Source organism: Alligator sinensis, unplaced genomic scaffold (assembly GCF_000455745.1).
Source record: "Alligator sinensis unplaced genomic scaffold, ASM45574v1 scaffold38_2, whole genome shotgun sequence".
Lineage (NCBI taxonomy): Eukaryota > Metazoa > Chordata > Crocodylia > Alligatoridae > Alligator > Alligator sinensis.
The window spans coordinates 764,243-788,973 of NW_005842350.1; the positions used below are offsets into that span (position 1 = coordinate 764,243).

The following is a 24,731-nucleotide window of genomic DNA, read 5'->3' on the forward strand; positions in this document are numbered from 1 at the left end:
ACCCGCGTGTAGGAGAGAGTTCCCGCCAATTTGCAGTTTCCTTTGCAGGATGCATTTCTTCTTTGCAGCACAGAAATGCACGGTGCAAAGAGTTCCCGCTATTCGAATGTAAATTTGTGCCCCGCTATTGGCCAGTGCTAAATTATTCACACGTGGCGGCTAGTAATTGGCTTGCTGGCTGTTTAAAATTCCGCGCGACTTCCGCCCAAGTCGAAGAGCTTTGAGCACGCTGCAGAGTGCCTTTGAAGTTATCTGACTTGCGGCTGGCGATCGATAGACTGATCACCTATCGATCTTTCTTCCCGTCGCCGAGCGCAATCCCAGACGTACCCCTTCCCCCGCCAGCTTCGAATTGCGGACGGATTAACTGGCTTGGGCCCCGCCAGCTGGAACAACTCGCGTGGTTGTTCAGATGACCGGACCACCTGCATCGTGATTGCAAGCGGCGTGAGTAAAGTTTTTTGCAACCAATAAGTTGTGTCTGCCTCTCCATTCACCAGCCCGCCCTAACGTACGACCAATTTCTAATGCAACTCGAGTCGGCTCTGGCCGTCCGAGACAGTAGGGACCAGAACCCAAGTCACGTCTCTCTTTCTGCCTGCCTGAGTGCTACAACTATTAGTCTACAGTCACACTACCTTTTAATATGCATGACCATTCATGTTCTGATCCTGTCAAATTGGTTTGGGTCATGTATCTGGCACTGGAATATATAGTCCCATGGTCTGACCCAGAAAAAGGCTTTTCTTATGGCCTGATATAAATGGAGGCAGGCATCTGACTATTAAAAGGCAAAGTCCAACTTCCCCTCTCCACATTTTCTATTGGCTAGCTTGATTCACCTGTCAATCCTATCATCTATACTGGTAATGAAAATTACTGTTGTGTTTCCTACAAGAACAGCAAACTGGTCTCTGTGTGATCTCCCAGTTTCTAGATACTCTGCTCACTCCTAGACCCCGCACTCAGCTTGATCTCCTGGCTCCCTAAACTGGTTTGTCCTCTAATTCTGTTCATCCATCCTGGCTTTGATCGGTGCCTTGACCCCTGATTCACTCCATACTCAGCCAGTCACACCTTGGTGTGACACAGGTGGGGGACAGATTGAGGTGGCAAAGAGATGGAACCAAGAGATGCCATACATGAATGCTGGAAACTGCAGTGGGAGAGGAGCAGGAGGGTGGAAGATTCTGCTGATCCCCTCAGCATCCCTTCCCCTCAACATCCACACGGCCACTGTGTGAGGTAGGATACTGGGTTAGATGACCTATGGTGTGAACCAGTTAATGGTATTTCCTTATGTTCTTGGGAGGCTCCTACAAATATTATGGGAGGCATAATATCCATAGGAGCCTTACGAGGCCCTTCAGGGTCGAACTTTGTGCCTCCAAATGTTACGTGCTTAGGAAGGATATCTCTAATGGTATGGGATATGGAGGTACTAAATGGAAGTGGAGGAAGAAATTGAGTTGCTTTATTCAAAGGGACTGTGTCTACACGAGATGCTTTACTGCACATTTGACTAATCTAACGCGCATTAAAGCATCACCGTCTACACATGTATAGCAATTACTGTGCATTTAATTAATCTAACGCACCATTTGCTAGTACCAATACATACAGGTACTAGAATAATAGTACCTTAACTACTGTGCCAGAGCACATGTGTAGACCCTGACTGGGAGCAAATTGATCCCAGGCAGCAGAGGGCCACAAGTGATGCCTGGCTAAGCCCTGATCTCCATGGGGCAGAGGGAGTTGTCCCTGCTGTGGAGGAAGCTGCTTTCCAGCTGTGCAGAGATCAGGACCAGCTCCCATGCCCCCTGCCAGCCCAGGGCTGGTACCTGGTGGAGGCTGGAGCTCCGTCTGACTGCTGCAGAGGGGCAGTACAGGGCAGGAGCAGCCCTGGATGGAACTGCTCCCGTGGGGAACAAATTTGCTCCCAATGGCTGTACATTCAGATATATGCCCAGGCACAGTTTAATGTGCCTGAATTTTCTACACAGAAAATTTAGATGCATTAATTGAACATATAGAAACACCCAAGGATAACTTTTAAGTTATCTCTCACCAGGAGAGAATCCCACCATTTAAATACAAACAACGCAGTCTAATAACTGACCATCTGACATGTTCAATTGCCTTTTCTTTCAGAGAACAAAATAATTACCCATCCAACAACTCCCCTCACATTCTTCTCAGCTATATGACTCATTACATGGAAAACCCAGCTTCAATTGTCCAATGAGCTCAATACAAAGAGATGATTTCTTAGCTAATATAATCTATTTAGGTACTTCCTGGTTAATAAACTAGAGGGATAATGTCCTCCAACTCTTTTGTCAGACAGGAAAATAGCTGCATTCTTAATAAACAGAACTGCAGAAGAGATTATTTCCTGTATTTCAGCATTCAAAACAAAAACAACAGTTTTTAGCTAATCCTTAGTAGTTCCACCTGATTAGCAAACAGCTCTTGATAGCCTGAGCAAAATACTGGTTACTGTAATAGGTGTTCTCAAATTATTTTATAATGTTCAGGTTCATAGTAGACAGCATTCCCACAAAACACAGATTGTCTTCAATTAAATCACAGCTTCTTTTTAAACAGTCACTTATTTTCTGGAGGTATTTTTGACCTCTAAAACTTTTCTTGTAGATCAGACTATTTTAGAGCAAGAGGAAATTGTTTCTGGAATAAAGTAGTTTATACTTCCCTTTAATTTATTCTATCTCCATCATTATGTTGTCCTTGAAACTATTTTCTGCCTCTGTCTTACAAGATAGCCCCAGGACAGCGGTGAAAGTGAAATGATATAGCTCCATAAGCTTTCCTAGCATTTTGTTATTTCCTGCACTTTGTTATTTCGGTTTTTTTTAATGACAAGCATTGGATTAGCCAGAAGATGAAAGAACAATGAAGATAGGAGATTTAAGATACAAAAGGAAAGAATTTATTTTAAATATTATCACTCTACAGGGCCAATGTTAATCCTTAATCACAGTTACTATTGTGTTAGATAATTCATGTTAGTCAAAGGAAAACCATTTTACATTACTGTTGCTCTTCCTCTGGGATGGATAAGGTCTTCTGTGTTGGCTTCTTTTCTCTTAATCATGACTCTGAGAAATGTGCTTCTGTAACATTTTCTAAATAGGAGCTTAACAAAAGGCTTAAAGTTAATGGCTTTTTTGCCTTGAAAAGTTGCATAAAATTAGTAAACTCTTTCTTAAAAATGTATGATATATTCATTTTCTGAACTTTTATACAGATCCATGTCTGCTAGCATTCCACTTCAGAGTAGAATCAAGAAAATCCTGGAAGTGAGGATTTATTGCCAAGTAGGTTATGGAAGAGAGAGATTAGAGGGTATTTTCTCCATCTCTTTCCTTCCATGCATGTTGTAGGAATTGTCAAACTCATTTCTTACATGCTATAAACTGAAGGGATTTTGTTTTTCCACATATATTTTTTTTCTGGCTGTTCCATATCAGATTCCATTGCACCCTGCTTCTCCACCATTTTTGTTTTAAATCTCCCATAGGCTCATGGGCAACAGGCTTGGGTTGACTAGTTTGGATTATGGAACCCCAACCCTAGGCATAAAGGAAGGATGGCTCAGATTTGTACCATTGTGAAAAGCATAATGTATAATGTAATCCTTCCTGCACTTTGTTATTCACTATTTGTTCAGTACTAATAGTGTGCTTGGCACTTTACAAGGCAGAAAAATAAACTTAGCTTCTATCCCAAAAAGTTTAGATTCAAAAGACAGATATGGAGGAGAGAGGATACAATGGGAAGCACAGAGGGTAGAAAATGGCAATCATGTACCCCTGAGTCTCTCCCAACTGAGCTGTTTCTGTGACACTTGCTATTCAGTGCTGGTCAGCTGGCAAAGATCACCGATGAATGCTTCACCAACTTACAAGCCAAGAGCTAAAGCTGTATAGCATTCCCAGACCCTTGCCAGCATCTGCAGTAAGACGGTGGGCTCATTTCAACCCTCATATAAATCAGTTCTACTGCAATGACCTTCCTGGGGTACATTTGTCCCATAGGCTAAGTACAGACATTCAAAAAAAGCCCATGGTGAAAGTGCTTGAGCAATCATTCTTTACTTGCAGCGCTGTAAGTTAGAGTGAGTTTGAACTGAACAAACATTCACCATGTGGCGTGGGGGGCTTGCATTGCCAGTAGGTAGGGGGAGCTCTTGCATACCTCCCAGCATTCCCTGTGGACTCTCTAAGCTGTCAGAAACTCCCAAGCACAGCTAAGTGGGCAAGCCATCCCTGATTGGCTGCCTGACGTGGGGGAGCAGGGAATCACAGAGACGCAGGGCTGGAAGGAACCAACAGGCTAAGATCCAGGCAGGGGAGTATGTCTGCCGAGTGCCGGAAGAGTGGACTGGGGACCACCTCCCTAGAGCCATGATGGAGGGCTGGGGACACCTGTCCTGCCTGGTGGGGTGGGGAGGGGAGGGGAGAGAAGGGAAGGGATTCAGGGCAGGATCATTTGGGGCCAGGCTGGATATGAACATGGACACACACACACACACGCACGCACGCACACGCAAGCTCCACACCCCATCAAAAGCCAACAGCAACAGCTCTGTTCACCATGCTCAAGGCCAAGTTGGAGACACCTCTGTCATCGCGCGCGCACACACACACACACACACACACACACACACACACACACACCCCTCCCAGCCCTGCTACCCACAGAGAGCCAGCCAGAGCAGCAGCATAGGGCTCCATTCACCTTTTGCTGCACCAGGAATTCTGGTGGAGGGGTGGAAAAGGAACCCTTTTAGAGGCTACAATAGGGCCTGGCCCCCACCAAGACTTGAGCTGGGGGGAAGCCCATCTGGCAGGTGAGCTCCTTTCCCCTAGCTGCAGTCAGGAGCAACAGCATGGGGCAGGACCACTTTTCACTGCCCTGGGAATTCTGGTGGGGGGAGGTGGAAAAGGAGCCCCCTTCAGGCAGGTTCCCTCCCAACAGCTTCCCAGCTCAGGCCTTGGTTGGGGCTGGGCCAGGCACACCTGGCAGAGGGACTTCTTTTCTACCAATCCCCCTGCCACAGGTCCCAGCACAGCTCACAGATTTCAATATCTTCCATGTTATGGCAGTGTACAAGTGATGTTGTAGCTGTGATGGTTCAGAAATTGTGCAAGAAGCAAGGATATCTTGGATGATATCTTTAATTGGGCCATCTATGCAGCTGGGATAAAGTAGGACATTGAAATCTGCCAAACCTAAGTAAGCCTTGCCTCTTGCATTCTTTCTGGACCATCACAGCTGGAGGGAAATCATGGGTCTGGATCAGATGCTGTCACTGTCTCGGTTTTGTGACAGCCAAGGAGTGGGACCAGCCTGCCACTTGTGCAGAACAGATGAGCTCTGCCTGAGGTAAGCAAGCCACCCTGAAGGGGGCCCCTGGGATACTGGCAAATGCAACCTAGATTAGCACCTGATAGAATGTGGCACAGACATACAAAAGAAGTGCTTTAACCTAAAGCATTTTAGTCCTATAGCACAGCCACTGAGGGTTAACTTAGAGTGCGATCCTCCATTTTTAAAGTGCTCTATAAGCTGTGAATGTCTGTTCTGTTACAGCTATAGTGTACTTTCTGTGTACTTGTAGCGCGATAGGTGTAATGTCTGTACCTAGCCAAAACTCCAGGATATGAATTAGGACCTTTCACTACATCTTGATCAGCCTCCTAGCAGCTTGCTTGATTCTGAGATTAGTGTGTGTGTTTTGCAAGTACATCAGTCAAGTTTCTGGCCAGTTCTTTTGGAGTACGTGGTTGGGTTTTACTTGAGATATAAAATAACAAACCATATGGATTCCCTGTTGTTTTATATGTCTCAGTCATTTTTCAGCTTACAGAGATTCCCACTGCAAGTGTCAAAATTGCATAAATATAACAAATATTGCTAGTGCTGTGCACTGTCTATATAGCTAGCTGGTTTTCCTGTGCTAGGTCTATATATATATGTATGGAACTTTTAAACTAGAAGTTGATAAAATTCAAAATTTCAACCTCACGTCAACATACTGGAAGACCATGAGAGAACTCAAATAAAATGCAAACTGTGGCCCTGTGTGAAAAGAGACAACTTTATGAATACAGAATTATCTAGACTCTTCTTGGAAGTCTTTTTTATTGTTATAAAATTTGAATAAACATCTGGTAATAAGATGACAAATACTGTGTACTGTAAATGTTAGGTACCCAGATGGACATATATTGGTATATAAAACACAGATTACATCAAAAGTGTGTTTTTTTTCTTGAAGGAATATGTTAGCACTCGTTAGCATTTTCCAAACGCTAATCCCCATTGCACTTGCATGCTACAGGCATATGAGCATTATTGTAATACATAATTTACAGAAGAAGAAATTGAGAAGGAGGTGTATTTCAAATTATGCAAAACTAATTAGAGATGTCTCAAGCTTTGCGTCCAATGGCAGAAACCCTGGGACTGCTTTTCAGAAAGGCTGAGCACCTGCAACTACTATTGATTCCAGCTATTGTGAAAACTCAAAGCTCCGTGTTTCCTGTAAATAGTCAGGAGATGATCCAAGGGGGTGCAGAGATGTGGTCTCACACCCCTTTTGGCTCTGTGTAGATGAGATCTCAGCATAGGGTCTGGCTGGAGCGGCTACTATTGCACAGCTCTGGAACCCAGGGATTTAAGCTACATTGCCCTCACTCATTCCCTCCTTTTCCTACTTCCCCATTCAGCCGGGAGCTCCCCAATTCAGCAGGGAGCAGGCAAATAGCAGCAGCTCTGGCCAGACTGCCTCAGTCAGCTGGTCAACTCAGAGCTCACAGCTCACACACAGCTGTAGTAGAAGTTCATGCTGACCAGATAGCGAGCTCAGAGCCTAACGTGCATGTACAGCACAGTCAAATAGGGGGTGGCTACACTCTCTTTGTCCCATTCCTGGATCCACTACTGTAAATAGCTACTAGCTGGCGTATCGAGACATGACATATCACACATGTGTTCCTCTGTTTCTTAAGACTGTTAAAACATACATTAAATGGCATGTGATGCAGCTGTCAACATGAAATGTAACACTGAACACTTCTAAATGCCAGTTTCTGTGAGTCTCAGGTTGAGGGCACAAAAAAGTAGCATTCCAAATGAATGGACACCTTTGAAAAGTGATGGCTTCAGTTTTAGAGTGTGGTAGTTTGCCCTGTTAATCTGAAGTCAGGTGGAAGGTAGGATAGATTTGCCATCTAAACTCACTAAAACAGCGATGCATACGCTTTGATAAGCAGCAGCTTTCTTCATCAGATCCTATGAAGGGGCTAGGAAGCAGAACCTCTAAATAGAAAGCAATGATTAAAATAGAAAGAAGAGGGAAAGGGCAAGAAAAATGAGGGGTACTGCTGGGAGAGGCAAGGTGGATAGCAGAGGGAAAAACAAAGCAGTTAACCCCAACAAGGGCTCTAACCCATAGAACCAGAAATAGAACACAGGCGGTCCTGACTGCCTTTTCTGAGTCCACGCCACCAGATTATACCTGTATCTAAAGGATGGCAATTGAATACTAAATCTTCCAAACCAACATAAATAAGTACCATATTTTTACGCATATACCCCGCCCACGGGTATAAGTCGCACCCACGTAAAACCCATGGGAAATTGTATTTTTGTAAATAAATCCATGCATACGCCGCACCCGTATATTCCCCGCGGCGGTGTAAACACAGGGAGGCGGCGCAGCCCAGTCTGCCCCAGCAACGGTGGCACAGCCCGTCCTGCCCGGGCCCAGAGGGGAGGCTACGCAGCCCAGCCCTCCATGGCCCCAGCCCCCACAGCAGTGGCAGTGCAGCCCGGCCTGCCTGGGCCCAGCGGGGAGGCTACTCAGCCCAGCCCTCCATGGCCCCAGCCCCCACAGCAGTGGCAGTGCAGCCCGGCCTGCCTGGGCCCAGCGGGGAGGCTACTCAGCCCAGCCCTCCATGGCCCCAGCCCCCACAGCAGTGGCAGTGCAGCCCGGCCTGCCTGGGCCCAGCGGGGAGCGGCGTGGCGCAGCCCGGGCCGCCCTGGCCCTGGCTCCGGCCCCCACAGCAGCGGCGCAGCCCGGCCCTGGCCCCAGCCCCCATGGCGGTGGTGCCCCCGCCGGGCCCCGGCCCTGCGGGGGAAAAAAGTTTGTGGATAGCCCGCACCCCCGTATAGCCCGCACCCATCCATTTTTTCTTTTTTGTAAAATCGCGTATACCCCGCGGGATATATGTGTAAAAATACGGTAATTAAAACTAATCCCATAACATTGAGGGAACCACACTACTAGTTTCTGATATTTGTTTGCACTTTTCTTGGTCTTCTATGCACCATTTGCCTGTTATTTTACATGGAAAATATATCACATTGGAAATATTAAAAACCTCAGCACTGCAAAAAGATTCTGAAAGCAAGTTATTTTAAAAAAATGTTTCCTTATGCTTTGGGGTTGGACAGAAGAAATAACAGAACTTCATCTCTGATCACTGGGAATGGATTCTTGTCCAATGTGCTAACTAGCCTAATAATATCATGATACGGTTCGCTCCGTCTAACTGCTAAATTCAGCTATAGAAAGAGCTAATTATATGAGTAGCAACAATTCCCTTATCTATCATGAACACTTGCTGCTGTTAACTGCATTTCAATGTGCTGAAGATGACAAAGACAATTAAAATTGTAACCTAAGTGTGTTGGTTTTTTTTCTGGAAGTAGTTTTTACACATTTCAAATCTGCTAAAACAGCCCTGGAGCAGGTGGTGTTAGAAGGTGTTTTGAGTTGTTATTGTCAAAGGAACATCACATGCTCTTGTTTATATACTGATTACTTTTTCAGGAGAGTTTTGCTAAATTCTTGCTTACTTACTATTCTCTTTCAGTTCTTATACCACACTCCTAACTTGGACCTGGACCTTGCCACTGTAAAACTGGTAAATCTTTTTAAAATTAAGCTAATAGCAAAATAATTTTCATTTCTGTCATTCCTCATTGCATAGATATACACACACTGGCTTTGAAATATCCTTAGCAATTTGACATAGATATAATAGAACTTTCATTAAAGTTAACCCTGATAAAGTCAAGTTGAGATCAGGAAGAAATGTCTCCCATGTCTGACTGGCAAGGAACATTTATTTATTTATTTAAATATTTATTCATTTTGCCTTCTGTACAAGGGGATGTTATCCACTTTCTACACTTATCTGAGTTTATTTTACTAAACTGATTGCCTGTCACCACAGTGGCATCGTAAGCGCTTGGTGATCCTATTGTTTCTCCTCCTCTTAACTGTGGCAATATTGTATTTTCTGTTTCAATACTTTTCAATTTTCTTACTTTTTTTCAATACTTGTTAGGGTGTGTTGTCTAGCTAGGGTGGCAGGGGATGGATTGCAAATTCTTGCAGAACCTTTTGAATAAATGTTTGTTCCATGATTGCAGAGGATCAGACTCAGTGATCTAGGAAGTCTATTCCAGTCCTAAATTCCTATGGCCCTAATTTTGCAATTGATATCCATTGCAGTTGGATTATACCCCATGTCCAATAAAGTAATAAAAGAATCCTCCTAATGTATTGAAACCAAAAAATATAATAAATACTCAAATTACAATAACAAAGCAAAAACAATGTTAGGATTTACTGTATTATTCCATATGAAATCAGAGATGCCTGAAATTGGAGAATCTAATAACGTAAGTAAAAGGAGAAGTTACCTAAAAATGTTTCACACAGTTACTAAAGGAAAGAAGAAATTTGAGAGAAGGAAAAAAGAAATGTCTGTCAGACCAGAAAGATGCCTACTAAAAATGATGAGCCTAAATTCAGTATAGACTGAGCAACCAAATTACAATGATTATGTTTTTGTCATTACACAGTTGATGAACATTTCCAAAGCAAATGGAAATTTCCATGCTACTATCGTTGCAGTTGTCTAATACGGCTGCATATTAGCTTCTCAGAGCATTATGATAGTGTCAAATATAAACACATTACTGTAGATAATCACCAGCCAAAAACAACAAAGAGGCCAGATTTATATCTAAGCCTTTTATATGCTCTTTTATAAATAATGAATGTAAAATGGCTGTAGCAGTAATATGAAGCCTTACCTCATGATTGTTTTAAAATTAAATATAAACAAACGTATTTAAAATAACAGTTTTCATTTAGTACAAGGCCCAAGAAGCCAACAACAAAGAGTGGAAATAGGTAGGATGAAATGTATCATCCTTAGGTCATTTATACCATACTTGTAATGAATCCTTTCCCACATTAAATTAAAAGGCTAAAAGTATCTCATAAAAGTGGCATCTAGTAAAAGATAACCATTTTTCAGTTCATGTTGCTGGGCTCCAAAAGGAAATCTGCTGGCATCAGAATTTTTGCTACAAGTAGGTGGCTTTACATTTTTGCTAGTCTGATTTAAAGTGTTTACTAGCAGGGCTGTGAAAACAAGAGATTCTATTTACTGCAATGTTATCAACTGTTCCAAGCAGACCATATATTTTTTAATTGCCATCTTATGTGTTTGTGAGGATTGAAGGTTGCACCAAAGAACTTTTGTTCACATTTCTATAAACAATTTTAAATATTCCTATGACATCTAAGCCAGTATGCTCAGGTAATCTACTCTTGTTTATTTGGTCTTTAAAGCAAAGAAAAATGAAAAGTATTATTAATTTTCAGTGCATTGCTGAAAGTACATGTGAAGGTTCAGGCAGGTTAATCATCCTTTCCACAATAATGAGAAATTAATACTCAAATCATCCATATTTTATACACTGCGTCTTCAGTAATGTCATTTAAAACTTAATCCTGCAAGAATTATTGGACCTCTCAAGTGAATATTGATCTAATTCTTGCAGTACAATGACACTGTCAATGTCTTTATCTTTTATAAGATAACATGATGTGTGGGCAGGTTATAATGATAGTGAATGATAGGGGAATGTTCTTAAACTGAAAAAATAAATTTTCTATTTGAAGCTAATGCAGATTGGAAGCAAAAAGCATTACATATTTTCTTAGGGGAAAATGATTAAATAATTTTTGGATTGTAAACTTTAACCTATTTAGGAAAATTATGTTAAACTTTAAAGATTTAAATATAAACTTTATTTTCAATATACAAGATGAGATTATGACTACCTTAGCTTTGATCTGTGTGCTGATCAGTTTACTTAAGTGAACAAAGATGGAATATTACTCCTTTTTTTTTTTTTTTGCTATAATTATTTACTGTTTATTGTATTTGCTTTGTCGTAAACAGTGATTCAGAGAGCGAGAGAGAGAGATTTCTTTTCATGGTTATTTGTTAAACTCAATGTAGCTTGACATTGGAAATGTTTACTTGGACTACATCTTTGGCATGTTCTTCCCCAGTGCTAAGACTGGGTAAATCAAAGCCATAAGAAAAAAATTACTTCCTAATGAGTGTTTAAGTACTTTTCTGAGCCTAGGATTTTAAATGCTAGTGAAAACTTTTTTTTTTTAGCTAAGCCTTTGGCCAAAATGACATTCAGGCCCTGTTCATTTCCCCTCAAGATAACTTAAATCTATTCATTCCTGACCTCCCCAAGACGTATTTGTGTGACTGCTTTTTGTCCCCGGCAGGACCCCTTCACATGTGCTCTGACGCACAGAAAAGGGACCCAGCTGGGGAAGGGAAGGCTAGAGCCAGCACCCATACTGGCCCCAGCAGCCTTATCTGGGGTCTAGGGTTTAGCTAAGGCTGTTTCTTACTATTCTGTGTATTGCTGGATTTTTTTATATGTAGCCTCAGATTTACACCTCACACGTGATTTCTTGTGGCATAGTACCTTCACTGTGCCACTGTCAGCATCTAAAAGTACAGTTCAAACCCAAAATTAAAATGACAAATCATTGAGAGTCATTATGAAAGAAAGAACACTCAGCAGGTTGTCTTCTCCTCTAGAGAAGCCAATGCTAAGATTTGATCCAAAAACATTCCACTCTAACAAAAAATTGTGCCCACTACAAGAGAACTAATCAGAGAATACATAGGGTAAGAGCAGTGACAGGCTAGCTATTTTTCTGCTTAGGTTGTTAAATGTAAAGATGATAAATATTAAAGTAGACACGGAGCTGAGATTTCACTATTATTTCTACTATATTCCTGCCTTCTCCCACCACTTGCCAACCATCCAGCTGCTCACTCTTTCTCTTTGTCTCTCTCATTCCCCTTTCAACAAGCATCACTACAGCTGGTGGGTGCCTCAGGTCTTTTAGTGACCTTTATACCACTTTGAAAGACACAACAGCTGCTTCATATAGTCAAGTATCATGGGTAAGAATGATTGATGTTGATAATCTTGTCCTCCTGTAGGGGCTAGTCTGGGAAAAGCACGCACATATCTTAAAAGATTGAAAACAGAATTTTCCCATTGTGCATTGGATGCTTTATATCAGTGTAAAAAATTAATCTGTTTGAGTTTTAAAAACATGACCTGGAACATGCTGCAACTGACAGCACTGGAAGAGAAAATATACCAGATTTTCTGCCATCACATTCTTGGAGACTTCAAAAAGAAAATTGATTTGGGAAGCTGTAGACAGACATATATATAAAAACCCTGTAGACAGCAACTCTGAACTTAGGAAATGGGAGATTCAGATAGTAAGAACAGTAATATCAGAACTCGTTAGCCTACTGCTTCTCCATAGCTGTAGCTGAAATGATAACTTTTGGCTTTCGTTGATGATTGGTAGAAGCCAAGATAGAAAGCAAGCAGTAGACTATTGATAGCTAACTTGTCGATTCCCAAAGCATCCACTAATATATTCCTCTTCTCCCACATAGTAAAGTATAGACTGTCTTAATTCTGCAGTTCCTTTTTTTTTTTTTTGCCCCTGCTTAATTCTATAGAGCAGTAGCTAGATATAAAGTATTTATAGCAGTTTCTCAGTTATTCTGAGAGGAAACGGTGCCTTTATACTTACTAATTATTGTTTGTGGTCTTAGTCCTTCCAGTCCCAAAGAGCCCTTTACATGAACATGATTTTTGTTATTCAGTCTAAAAAAATTCTGATGCTATCTTACGTCAAGGGCAAACTGGCATGTCATGAGGGATCATGGTCTCCCTAGAGTTTGACATGTGATGCTGTAAACAACTCAGTTTAGAATCACTTTTTTAATTTGTGCATTCATACTGGGCCAAAACAGCAAATCTCAGCCCCACATTTGTACTTCTCTACTCCCAGATGAGTAACTTAGTCATTTCTAATCTTGGTGATCATGGAACCACATCTTTCAACTTTAAATTTAGGTCATGTATAACTGTTAATTCCTTGTGAATGACTGTAACTTTGCTATGGGATAGACACAAACAGTCTTCTTAGGCCAGCCAGCAGTTTTCATTTCTAGCAATATAGAGAACTTGGGAGTCTGCTTAGTTGTAAGCCTTAGTTTAGTCAATTTCATATCTGACACCTATGCAGTAGTTGTGACAAAATTAACGACTAGTTCTACATGATAAAACCTGGCATCAAGAAATATAGGCCCGCATTTTGCAAGTGACTTGATGCAACCAGACCTCAGTGGAGACCCAGTAAAATCAGTCCCACTTTGTCTGGTTTCTACGCAGTTGCAGTTTTCCAATTAGTAAATTCTGGGATTTCAATTATTCAGTAGATGTCTGCTTTAATAATTATGCCTGTTTTCTAATCATAAAGTCTCTCTGGCTAATCAGACTTGTACTACAAATGGGATTTTCTGTGGAGCACAGATCTACAGTGGTACTCTCTTTAATATTTTATTGTTCAGAGAAGTGCCTGAATCCATGATATATATCTTTGTATTCTTTTATTGGGTCATCAGGTTTATTGTGTTTTAGTGGGAATGGAGTTGAGAATCCCTTTGGCTTTACTCATTTGATGAATGTAACATCCAGATATGTTCAGAGACTCATTTTCCAGTCTTGTGTTGCTTTCTAGGCTGATAATTGTGCTCATATATTGTATTCTGTAATCTATACAACCAGTGTCTCATCACTCTAATTTCTGGCTGATATAATTGTAAGAAAAGGTTTTGGAAGCTTTAACTGTTCACATACTCTAAATTGATGCTGTAGGCATCTCCACTTAGACATCCTAATGACAGAAAGGTAGGTACCTTGCTCCTGGAGGATGATCCAAGGTGGGGAGAGTGTAGAACCAAGATATCTGATTTCCTGGGCAGTAACTCTTATCACTAGTTTGCTGGACTAAAGGTGGGCATATATCCTTTCAGTGTCAAACAATCACTAAAAGTACTCTGTGCTTACTTAAAGAACTGGGGATTTTGGCAGATGTTAGACACTTACCACAGCCAACTAGATTGCAACAGTTTAGGTAGACAAAAGAAGGCTAGGTAGCTGATATGGATTGCTTGTACCAGTAACTCAAGTGACCTAGAGATTATTTCAGACGAAAGTAGAGGCAACTACCCATGTGGGTGTCTAAGTAATTTTGCAGGTACTGAACAGAGTTAATTCAGAATATCATTTATGTAAGCCTGGTCTACCATGCTAGGGGCAGGCCTACTGCCAAATTCAGATCTCTGGGGTGCTGATGGCCTTGGTTTTTCTTCCAGTCCACCAAAGAAATCAGGGGCAATGCATAGGGAGTGCACAAGGGTGCATGTGCACCTCCTGAGAGCACCAGTGCACCCCCTGTCAGGCCACACTCCCCGTTTAGCTGGCAGGCAGGGGGGCAGGCGGGAGCACAAGTGCCCCTCCTGTGAGTGCCGGATGGGGAGCAGGGCCACCAGCAAAAGTGGCCATGATGCTTCTGGAAGTGGCCATGGGAGTTCTGGAAGTGACATGGCCACTTTTATAGTGAGCAAGATCAGTGCCCCTGGTCAGCAGGATCAGCCGCCGGGGACCGCCCCCCACACCGGTCGGCACCAGACACCCATGAAAGAAATGGTAGAAGCCAAGCAGCAAAGTACTGCAAGTTCCCTTCCTCATGTTGGATTGTTTGCTGTTGATTGCTAACTGGTATTATTAGCTTAGTCAGCTATAAGTACTATACTTCATATTGGGAACACAGCACTTCAAATACATGGGTACTTTGACTTACTACCACGATACTCAGGGTGACAATAAAATGCCTTTTGCAATTTCTCCAGTGGTCAGCAATGCAGCTTGGGGTCCGCTGTGTTCAGCGCACACAACTCTGTCTTCAGCTGGGTTTGCAGGGAGCAGCCGGTAGAGGATGCTGTGCCCTCTGGCTTGTCTGGTAGGTTGATTCTGGCTTCCAATACCCTCAGACAGTGCCATCCCACCCTTGGTACAAACCTGAACTCAAAGGCAAACACAGAACGAAGCAACACAAAGCCACCAGGTTTTCTGCTCTCCCTTTTTAAGGTTTCCTCAATCACACAGCTTCCCTACTTGAGTCAATTTGGATCTGGTCTTTGGTTCCCAATCTCCAGGTAATATTTATTCCCAGCAGCAACCTATCTATGCATTTCTGTGCTCCCCCTATTTGCTCCAGGCTTGCCTGTGTGTTCAGATGTGTATCCTTCCTATATGGACATACTAGAATATTTTTGTTTTTGTAGATGCCTCAAATCACAGCGAGAGTTTACTATAGTACACTAGGACTGTTTCCTTTTCCTACACACATTTTGTCTGAGCTTGCCATTTCATTGGCATAGGAATGGCTTCCCACATTAATCAGCTTCTTGTGGAGTTTTGGTTAGAATAAACCCTGTGATGTCCATACTCATTTTATTCATATCTTTAAGTGCCCGCTCTTTGGCCGGCAGCTCTAAATGTATCACAAAGTGTTTGCCTGTGCTTCTTCATAAAATCAATTTCATGCAACCACTACATTAGCTTTTGGTAAGACATATTCATCAAACCTAATATAATATGCCCTCAGCTCTTTTTCCCCCTTCAACTGACACATCTATCAAGTATTAAAAATGCCAGTACCTTTCCCTTCCACTCAGATGAGCAGACAATAATATTTTTCCCTCTGATCTTTAGATGTTAGGGGACCCGTAAAAATGATCCTTACATGGTGTTTTAACTTCTTCCAATTCAAGAAAGTTCATGGTTTTTTCAGTCCAGCTGAACCAGCTGGGTATTGCAGCTGTTACAATCCTGGTCAGCTACTTTTAGAGAAAAATACCATTTGTTTCCTTAACAAGAAATCTAACAGAGCATTATTCTATGAAATGTACTTGTCAGGCAGAGAATTCCTTACTGAGGATTTGGCCTTTATTCTAGCAGAAAGCATTCTTAGAATCATATAAAATGAGGGTTGGAAGGGACATCAGGATGTCATCTAGTCCAACCCTGTTCTCAAAGCAGGACCAGCCCCAACTAGATCATTCCAGCCAGGGCTTTGTCAAGCCGGGCCTTAAAAACCTTCAAGGATGGAGATTCCACCACCTCTCTAGGTAACTTGTTCCAGTGTTTTACTACCATCCTACTGAGAGAGTTTTTCCAACCTAAACCTCCCTTGCTGCAACTAGAAACCATTGTTCCTTGTTCAGTAATCTGCCACCACTGAAAACAGTCTAGCTGCAACCTCTTTGGACCCAGCCTTCTGGTAGTTAGGGGCCACTATCAAATCCCCACTCAGTCTTCTCTTCTCCAAACTAAATAACTAAATAAACCCAGTTCTCACAGCTTCTCCTGTAAGTCATGTGCCCCAGTCCCTGAAGCATTATTGCTTCTCTCCACTGTACTCTCTCCAATTTGTCCATGTCCTTCATATAGTGGAGGTCCCCAAGCTGAACACAGTACTCCAGATGTGGCCTCACCAGTGCAGAATAGAGCAGAATAATTACTTCCATTGATCTGCTAGCAACACTTCTACCAATGCAGCCCAGTATGCCGTTAGCCTTTCTGTCAACAAGGGCACACTACTAACTCATATCCAGCTTATTGTCCACTGTAACCCCCAGGTTCTTTTCTGCAGAGCTGCTGCTAAGCCAGTCAGTCCCCAGGCTGTAGCAGTGCATGGGGTTCTTCTGTCCTAAGTGCAGGACTTTGCACTTGTCCTTGTTGAACCTCATGGCATTTCTTTTGGCCCAATCCTCCAATTTGTCGAGGTCTCTTTGAATCATAGCCCACCTTCCAACATATTTACATCTCCCTCCAGCTTGGTGTCATCCATGTACTTGCTGAGGGTGCAATACATCCCATCTTTCAGATTGTTAATGAAGAGATTGAACAAAATGGGCCCCAAGACTGACCCCTGGGTCACTCCACTTGATACTGGCTGCCAACTAGACATTGAGCCATTGATTACTGCCCATTGAGCCCGACAATCCAGCCAGCTTTCTATCCACCTTACAATCCATTCATCCAACCCATACTTCCTCAGCTTGCTTGCAGGAATGTTGTAGGAGATGGTAACAAAAGCCTTGCTACAGTCGAGGTAAAGGTATATTATGTCCACTACCTTCCATGCATCCACAGAGCCATTCATCTCATCATAAAAGGTCATCAGGCTGGTCAGGCATGACTTGCCCTTGGTGAATCCATGCTGACTGTTCCTAATTACCTTCTCCTCCTCTTCCAAGTGCTTAGAAATGGATTCCTTGAGGACCTGATCCATGATCTTTCCAGGGACTGAGGTGAGGCCTGAGGTCTGTAGTTCCCTGGATCTTCCCTCTTCCCTTTCTGAAAGATGGGTGCTATCTTTGCCCTTTTCAGTTGTCCAGGACTTCCCCCGATGGCCATGAGTTTTGAAAGATAATGGCCAGCAGCTCTGCAGTCACATCAGCCAACTCCCTCAGCACCTTCAGATGCATTGCATGGACTTGTACCTGTCCAGCTTTTTTAAGTAGTCCCTAACCTGTTCTTTCACCACTGACGGCTGCTGACCTTCCTCCCAAACTGTGCTCCCCAGTACAGTAGTTTGGGAGCTGAACATGCCTGTGAAGACCAAGGTAAAAAAGGCATTGAGTACTTCAGGCTTTCCGTCATCACCTGTCACTAGGTTGCCTCCCATTCAGTAAGGGACCCACACTTTCCCTGATCTTCCTCTTCATACTAACATACTTGTAGAAACCCTTCTTGTTACCCTTCACATCCCTTGCTAGCTGCAACTCCAATTGTGCTCTGGCCTTCCTGACTTCCTCCCTGCATATCTGAGCAATATTCTTATACTCCTCCTAAGTTGTTTGTCTAAGCTTCTACTTCTTGTAAGCTTCCTTTTTCATAGATTCATAGACTGCGAGACTGGAAGGGACCTTGGAAGATCTTCAGGTCCAGCCCCCTGCACCAGACAGGAAAGACCGCTGGGGTCAGGTGACCCCAGCAAGGTGACTGTCCAGTCTCCTCTTGAAGATTTCCAGGGTAGGTGATTGCACCACCTCTGGAGGAAGTTTATTCCAGTCTGGACACCCTAGCTGTGAAGTTTTTCCTTATGTTGAGCCTAAAATGGTCTTCCAGGAGTTTATGGCCATGACTCCTGGTTTTCCTCAAGAGTGCCCTGGTGAACAGTTGTTCACTGAGCCCTAGATGTATGCCCCTTTTGTAGTGGTAAGCTGCTATCAAGTCTTCAATCAGCCTTCTCTTTTTCAGGCTGAAGAGTCTCAGGTCCCTCAGCCTTTTTTGGGTTTAAGCTCACCAAAGAGTTTCTGCTAAGCCAAGCTGGTCACTGGCCACATTTACTATTCTTCCTGCACATTGGGGTGGTTTGTTCCTGAGCCCTCAGTAAAGTTTCTTTAAACTACAGCCGGCTCTCCTGGACTCCTTTCCCCCTCCCCCTCCCTGCAGTCGGGCTTCCCAGGGAATCCTGCCCATCAGTTCTCTGAGGGAGTCAAAGTTTGCTTTTATGAAGTCTAGGGTCCATACTCTGCTGCTCTCCTTTCCTCCTTTTGACAGGATCCTGAGGTCAGTTCATGGTCACTGCTTCCCAACTTGCCATCCACTTCTATATCCCCCACCAATTCTTCCCTGTTTGTGAGCAGCAGGTCAAGAAGAGCATGGCCCTTAGTTGGTCTCGCCAACCCTTGCATCACAAAGTTGTCCCCAGCACTCTCCAAAAACTTCCTAGATTGCCTGCTCACTGCTGTATTGCCTTCCCAGCAGATGTCAGAGTGATTGAAGTGCCCATGAGAAGCATGGCCTGTGATGTGGAAACTTCTATTAGTTATCTGAAGAAAGCCTCATCTACCTTATCCTCCTGATCCAGTGGTCTATAGCAGATCCCCACCACAATATCACTCTTGTTGCTCTCCTGTTTAACCTTAACCCAGAGACTTTCAGCAGGCCTACCTCCAGTTTCATACCAGAGCTCTGAGCAATCATACAGTTCTTTTACATACAGTGCAAATCCTCCTCCTCTTCTCCCCTGCCTTCCTGAACAGTTTGTACCCATCTATGAGAGTGCTTCAGTAATGTGAGTTATTCCACCAAGTCTCTGTTATTCCAATCACATCTTTTGTTGCTGGTTCAAAAGTTTCTGCATGCACGTAGCTAAAGTACGGTTGGGGTTTTTTAGGGGATGATACATGAATCTTGCTGCAGTAAAGTACATCAAATGCAGTAGTTGCCATAGCTGATAACCAGTTTTAACTTTGCAGGTTTGATGAAAAATAGTCTTGAGTTCAATCAGTCATTAAACATATGCTTCAGTGATTACCAGACTGACAACTCTTGTCATACAAGAACGTAAGTGACAATAGTTGCTATGGGTTTCCTAGCTTACCTAATTAGCTTTCTCCCTGCATAATTATGAAGTCTTTAGTCTGAACTTCAAATGGTATGACAGATTTATTTAGAATTTAAAATAATGTCCAACAAGATTTAATTCCACTATTATTTGTCTTATACAACTGTGCTCAGATACACTAGAAGTATAGCAGTGCAAAATTGTTGAGAGGTCAGCGTGAAATTTAGAAACTAGCCAGTTGACCTAGTTCTTGGTTGTGGCTCAGACAAGAGAGCTCACTCAGGGAAGACAGGAGAAGAATTTTCCTTTGTTTTATATATTTTTAGGGCTGAGGTGAATGTGGTGGCAAGGAGCAAGTGTAGTTTTGCAATTATATAAAATAGGTGTTCATCTCTATAGGTTGTTAAACACACAAAATAATTACTCTTTCGTAAGAAAAAATGGTTCACAATGCGGGGGGAAGAAAAAGGCAGCAAGTGCAGAACAAACAAAGATGTACAAGTGACATGAAACTTTAAAAGTCATTCTCTTTGTGTATGTAACCACAGAAATTCAGAATACCTCCCTTTGTTTGGGTAACATCTTTGTCCTTTCATAATCTCTTACAAAGTAAATTGCTCTGCTCTTCTTTGGAATTACAAGGCATTGTGAAACTGGCAAGAGTTTGCCTAGAGAAAGAATCTTAATATGATGAGCAACATAGATATAATCTCTGGTTATTTTCATCAAGCTGTCCATGATGCCTGTTGAGTTGCTATCGATAAGCATTTTATATACCGCAAACCACAAAATCCATTTTGATTTCTGAGCACAAATTCTGTTAGGCTGCACAAAAATAAACAAAGCAGGAGATTGTCAGTATTAGACATTTAAAAACTGTTATCACTTTGCATAGTTGAGAGGTGGGACATGACTGATCCATATGTGCACAGTAGTGGCTTAACAGTTTTCTATATGCTGTTCCATGCCACTACATTTTTAGAAAACTGCTTAAATACACTTCAGTGTAACAAACTTTTAGGCACAGCAGGAGCTCAGTAAACAATTAGAAGAAGCTAAAAGAGGACAAGGAGCTACAAAAATACTGTTCACAGTGCCCTAATCTTGGTGTATGTTCTATCCCAAAACCCAGTACAAGATAACGCATCCTCAGTGTTGTTGCAAACTCTGCTCTTTGGGTATTACTTCAAAGGACCAGTGTGCTACTAGGCCTCTCTGGAGCATCATGGGCCTCTTACAACCCCTTTCTGGCCACTCCCAGTTCACTGGCCCTGGAAGATAATCCCTGCCCCTTTTATGGCTTTTTCTGCCTTCTGCAAAAATGCAAAAACAAGCACAGGTTCTTTCCTCAGTAGTTAATTACAAATGCTTAAGAGGGCAGATTTAAAGGCAGCAGTATTACAAATCCAGTACTATAACTTTGTAGCTCGGGTATACCTAGGGGGGTGTGCCCTGCCCTCCAATGACAGTGGTGGGGGTCAGGCAGGGTGCTGTTGGAGGTGCAGGCTACTAGAGCAGTTCCCTCTCCTCTCTACAGAGCCAGACCAAGAGCAAGTGCTTGACAATATACAATTTATTACTATAATAAATACATATGCTTAAGATAAAACATAAAATAGTTACAATAAAGCTTAGCATATGATACTACATATAATATCCCACAATCCACATAAACCATATAACTTACAGCATATATAATAATTAACAAATTAAACAAGATAGTTAAGGTTACAACACGATAAACAGATATGGGGAATCAACTTAGATAACCAAAATAAGCTAATAATAATATTCCCTACCCCTACCAAGTAACAATATAAATATACATATTAATACATTAAGAACACATGAACCATATAAACTCTCTTAAAGAATACCTATAGCTGTGTAGACCTTGATACAACAACAATCACCCAAAATAGGGAGTGCACTCAGCACTCCCCGAGGGGTTTCCTTGGAGCCCCTCCCCTTTAGGGCCCTGGGATGTGGACATGCCCCTCCCGCAATGGAGGGTGGAGGCGGCAGACCCTCCTGTCCAGTGCCCGGCTCCCTTGCAGGGCCCGTTTTCCTAACAACACATGCTTTCTCTCTGAAACAGCCAAGGCTCATCCCCTGGAGACTGATCCTGCAAGAGCTTCTATCCAGTGGTGCCTTCAGGTCTCCCCGATGGCCTGGGGCCCCGCACTGGGCAGCCCAGGGCTCGCTCGCTCTCTTGCAGGAGCTGAACCCTTACAGGCTTCAGTTCCCTGGTCTCACACCAGGGGTCCTCCCTTTCCCCAGCCCTGCTCTGGGCACCAGGGCTCTTTTAGTTAAAGGCAGAGCTGCACTGCGGGACTCTGGTCACTCGGCTTGGGCTGGGGCTAACTTGAGCAGCCATGAACGGGTCCTCCGTGAACTGACCTGCTCACTGGGTGAGGCCCGAGCAACTGTGAGCTACTCCCAGGGCACATTCTCCATGCGCCGACCCACGCACCAGGTGAGGCCCGAGCAGCCTCGAGCTGCTCCCAGGGCAAATTCTCCATGCTGATCTGCACACCGCTTGGGGCCCAAGAAGCCTCAAGCTGCTCCCAGGCCCAGCTCTTCATGTGCTGATCTGTATACTGACTGCCCAGCCACCTGCTGGGTTCTCAGGCTCAAACCGCCTCAAGCAGCTCCTAGAGCCTGATCCATGTGCACTGATTCACGCACCGTTGAAACTCAAGCAGGGTCCTGAGGACGGCTGTCCTGGAGGTCCTCTCTCCTCGCCATCTCTCCCCAGTGTGCCGAGCACGCTCCCCTTTTATACTCTTTAGGCAGCTCCACCTCCAAAGTTCTCCACACCTGGCTGGCGCAGTTCCGATTCAGGTCCAGCTGCTCCTTGTCCCCTCCCTTCGGAAAAGGGTGGGGCATTGCTTCCCTTGTGCTGCCTCTGGATTGGCGGGCAGGCTCCCCAATCAAACAGCAGACCCTCAAGCCTGGGACTTAATCCAAGCCCCGGAAAGGTAAACCTGCTACAACTTCAAAGTAAGGGCAATGGAAATAAGAACAACCTTTGTTTAAATACAAATGTTCCACATACTTTTATAGAAAACATATCAAGGAACATTGTAAAACGAACAGGAATTGATATTATTACTATGTTTAATCTCTCTTTTCTTCATTGTGAACATTCTAACCTTAAATTACTAAACCACTGCTTTCCATGCATTGCTTGAAACATATAGTCTCCAATTTTAGCCTCCTATCAATTTAGCATCAGTAAAAGTATTTATAGTATAGCACAGACAGCAGCTTCTGTTATACAGTTCCCCCTGCTTTGCAGCAGAATTCCTGGGTATATTCTCCAGCTACTTAGTACATAGGGATATCTTCAAAGTTTGATAGTAATTTATGTTGTCAGTCCATTAAGTTGATTTTGATGGCAGCCAACACAACCAGTGTCCATTTATGTGAAGCTTGAAGACTACTTCAGGTCTCTGTGAAGGCCACTTGATACCTGCCCTCGTTTATGGCTGACCTTGGGGGGAGTTCAGTTTGGTAATTTATGGCAAACACCATCTAGGAAGACCCATTTGCAAGATTCACTGTCATTTAGTGCTAAACGATTGTTCCTGACTCCAAAGACAATCTGAGTTCCTGACAGGGCAATCCCATAAAAAATATTGCCTGACCGCCCAGGTGTCTTTTCCAATTATCTGGAGTAGAAATTAATACTTTTAAAAGCTGCTAGTTTTTGAAAGGTTATTACAATTTATTCCAGTGGTTTCTTTTGCACATTATGATGAATTGGTTTATTACGCCGTTATTTTCCATGTCAGCTTTTTAGAAGATTGAACCATAATGTTGAAACATTAGAGTGAATGGCAAACATATTATTTTACAGCCGAGTAATATATTTCCTCTGGAAAAGTGTGCTCTGTTTTTAATAACAGGTAATTTTATGTTTATGTTCCCTAATGCTGTTGTCACACATTATTTATTTCTATGTAGTAAGGACTGGAGAACTTTCTTTTAAAATGTCAGAGATGGCTTGGACAGATTTTAGAGCAAGATGCTAAGAATATATTAAAGTTCGAGAATATAAATTGTGAATGATGCTTTTTGAAAGCAAAGGATTTCTATAGCTTTCTCCACATCAGTTTAATATGTGGAGCAGCTCCAGGGAGAATAAAGGTCTGGCTTCACTTTCCTTCTTTCTTTGTTTCTAAATTTAGGAGCAGGGGAAAAAATCGTTCACTAGAAATTGGCATGTTTTCTTCTATGACATTTTTTTCTGTAATCATCTCTGGGTGTTATTTTTGTTCCCAAAGTCCTCTCCAACTGATCTATAAAAGGACCATAATTAGCATTTTAATGGAAATAGTAGAATATTTCTCTACAGTGAGCATATTCCTCAGTATTTATGTGTAGCTCAGCAATACTAAAAGACATAGAAAATTTGGTTTTCCATTTCCTTTTGGGGGGTAATCAGGATAAGGAGCCAGCTGAGTCTGGCCTATTCTGTACTCCAGATAATAATGTGTTTCACCCTGCCTTCCAAACTTTTGGTCCTCTGGCATCAGTCCTAGAGGTGGCTAAATAACCTCGATTCCCCCTGACTGACACAGCTTTGCTGAGCAATAAAGTTGCCATCCCCAGGTGCACAGCAATGCCCTGTACAGTTGTTAATTGTGACAATTATCTCAGAATGGTTTAGTGTGTGGTATTAATTCAAAAAGACAATTTCCTGTAGGTAAATGAAGTCATTTTCAAAAGTTGCAGGTTATTGCTAATGAGTGCTCGACACTATCTTTCAAACAAGCACAGGCAAAGCTAAGGATCTGGATCAAGCCCAAATGTTTAAAGCATGTTTTAAAAGAGTCTGACCCCAAAGTGTAAGCATTGTATAATACAGGCATTTTAAAACATCCTTGCCTCAAACCAAGAACTCCTTGCAAATTTTTGTCAACACCCCATCAACCTCAGGGGTTTCATGGGACTCTTCATGTAGAGTACCTCATTTCTGAGTTTAATCCTCCACTGACTTCATAAATGGTGTGATGAATTAGACCCTGGTGATTTTTCTCCCTGGAACAATGTAGGG

The 24,731-nt window shown here is 42.7% G+C and overlaps 1 protein-coding gene across 2 annotated transcripts in view; it reads left to right on the plus strand.

Moving 5' to 3' along the window:
• Positions 1–24,731, plus strand: part of HS3ST5 (heparan sulfate-glucosamine 3-sulfotransferase 5) — a 158,533-nt gene that overhangs the window by 43,302 nt on the left and 90,500 nt on the right. Inside the window, exon 1 of one of the 2 annotated variants that reach the window (XM_006029014.2) lies at positions 8,891–8,960. The exons of the other annotated variant lie outside the window; for it this stretch is intronic. The gene's annotated coding sequence lies outside the window, so the exon portion shown is untranslated. Of the gene's footprint in view, positions 1–8,890; positions 8,961–24,731 lie in introns of those variants that run through there. 2 annotated transcript variants of the gene reach the window in all.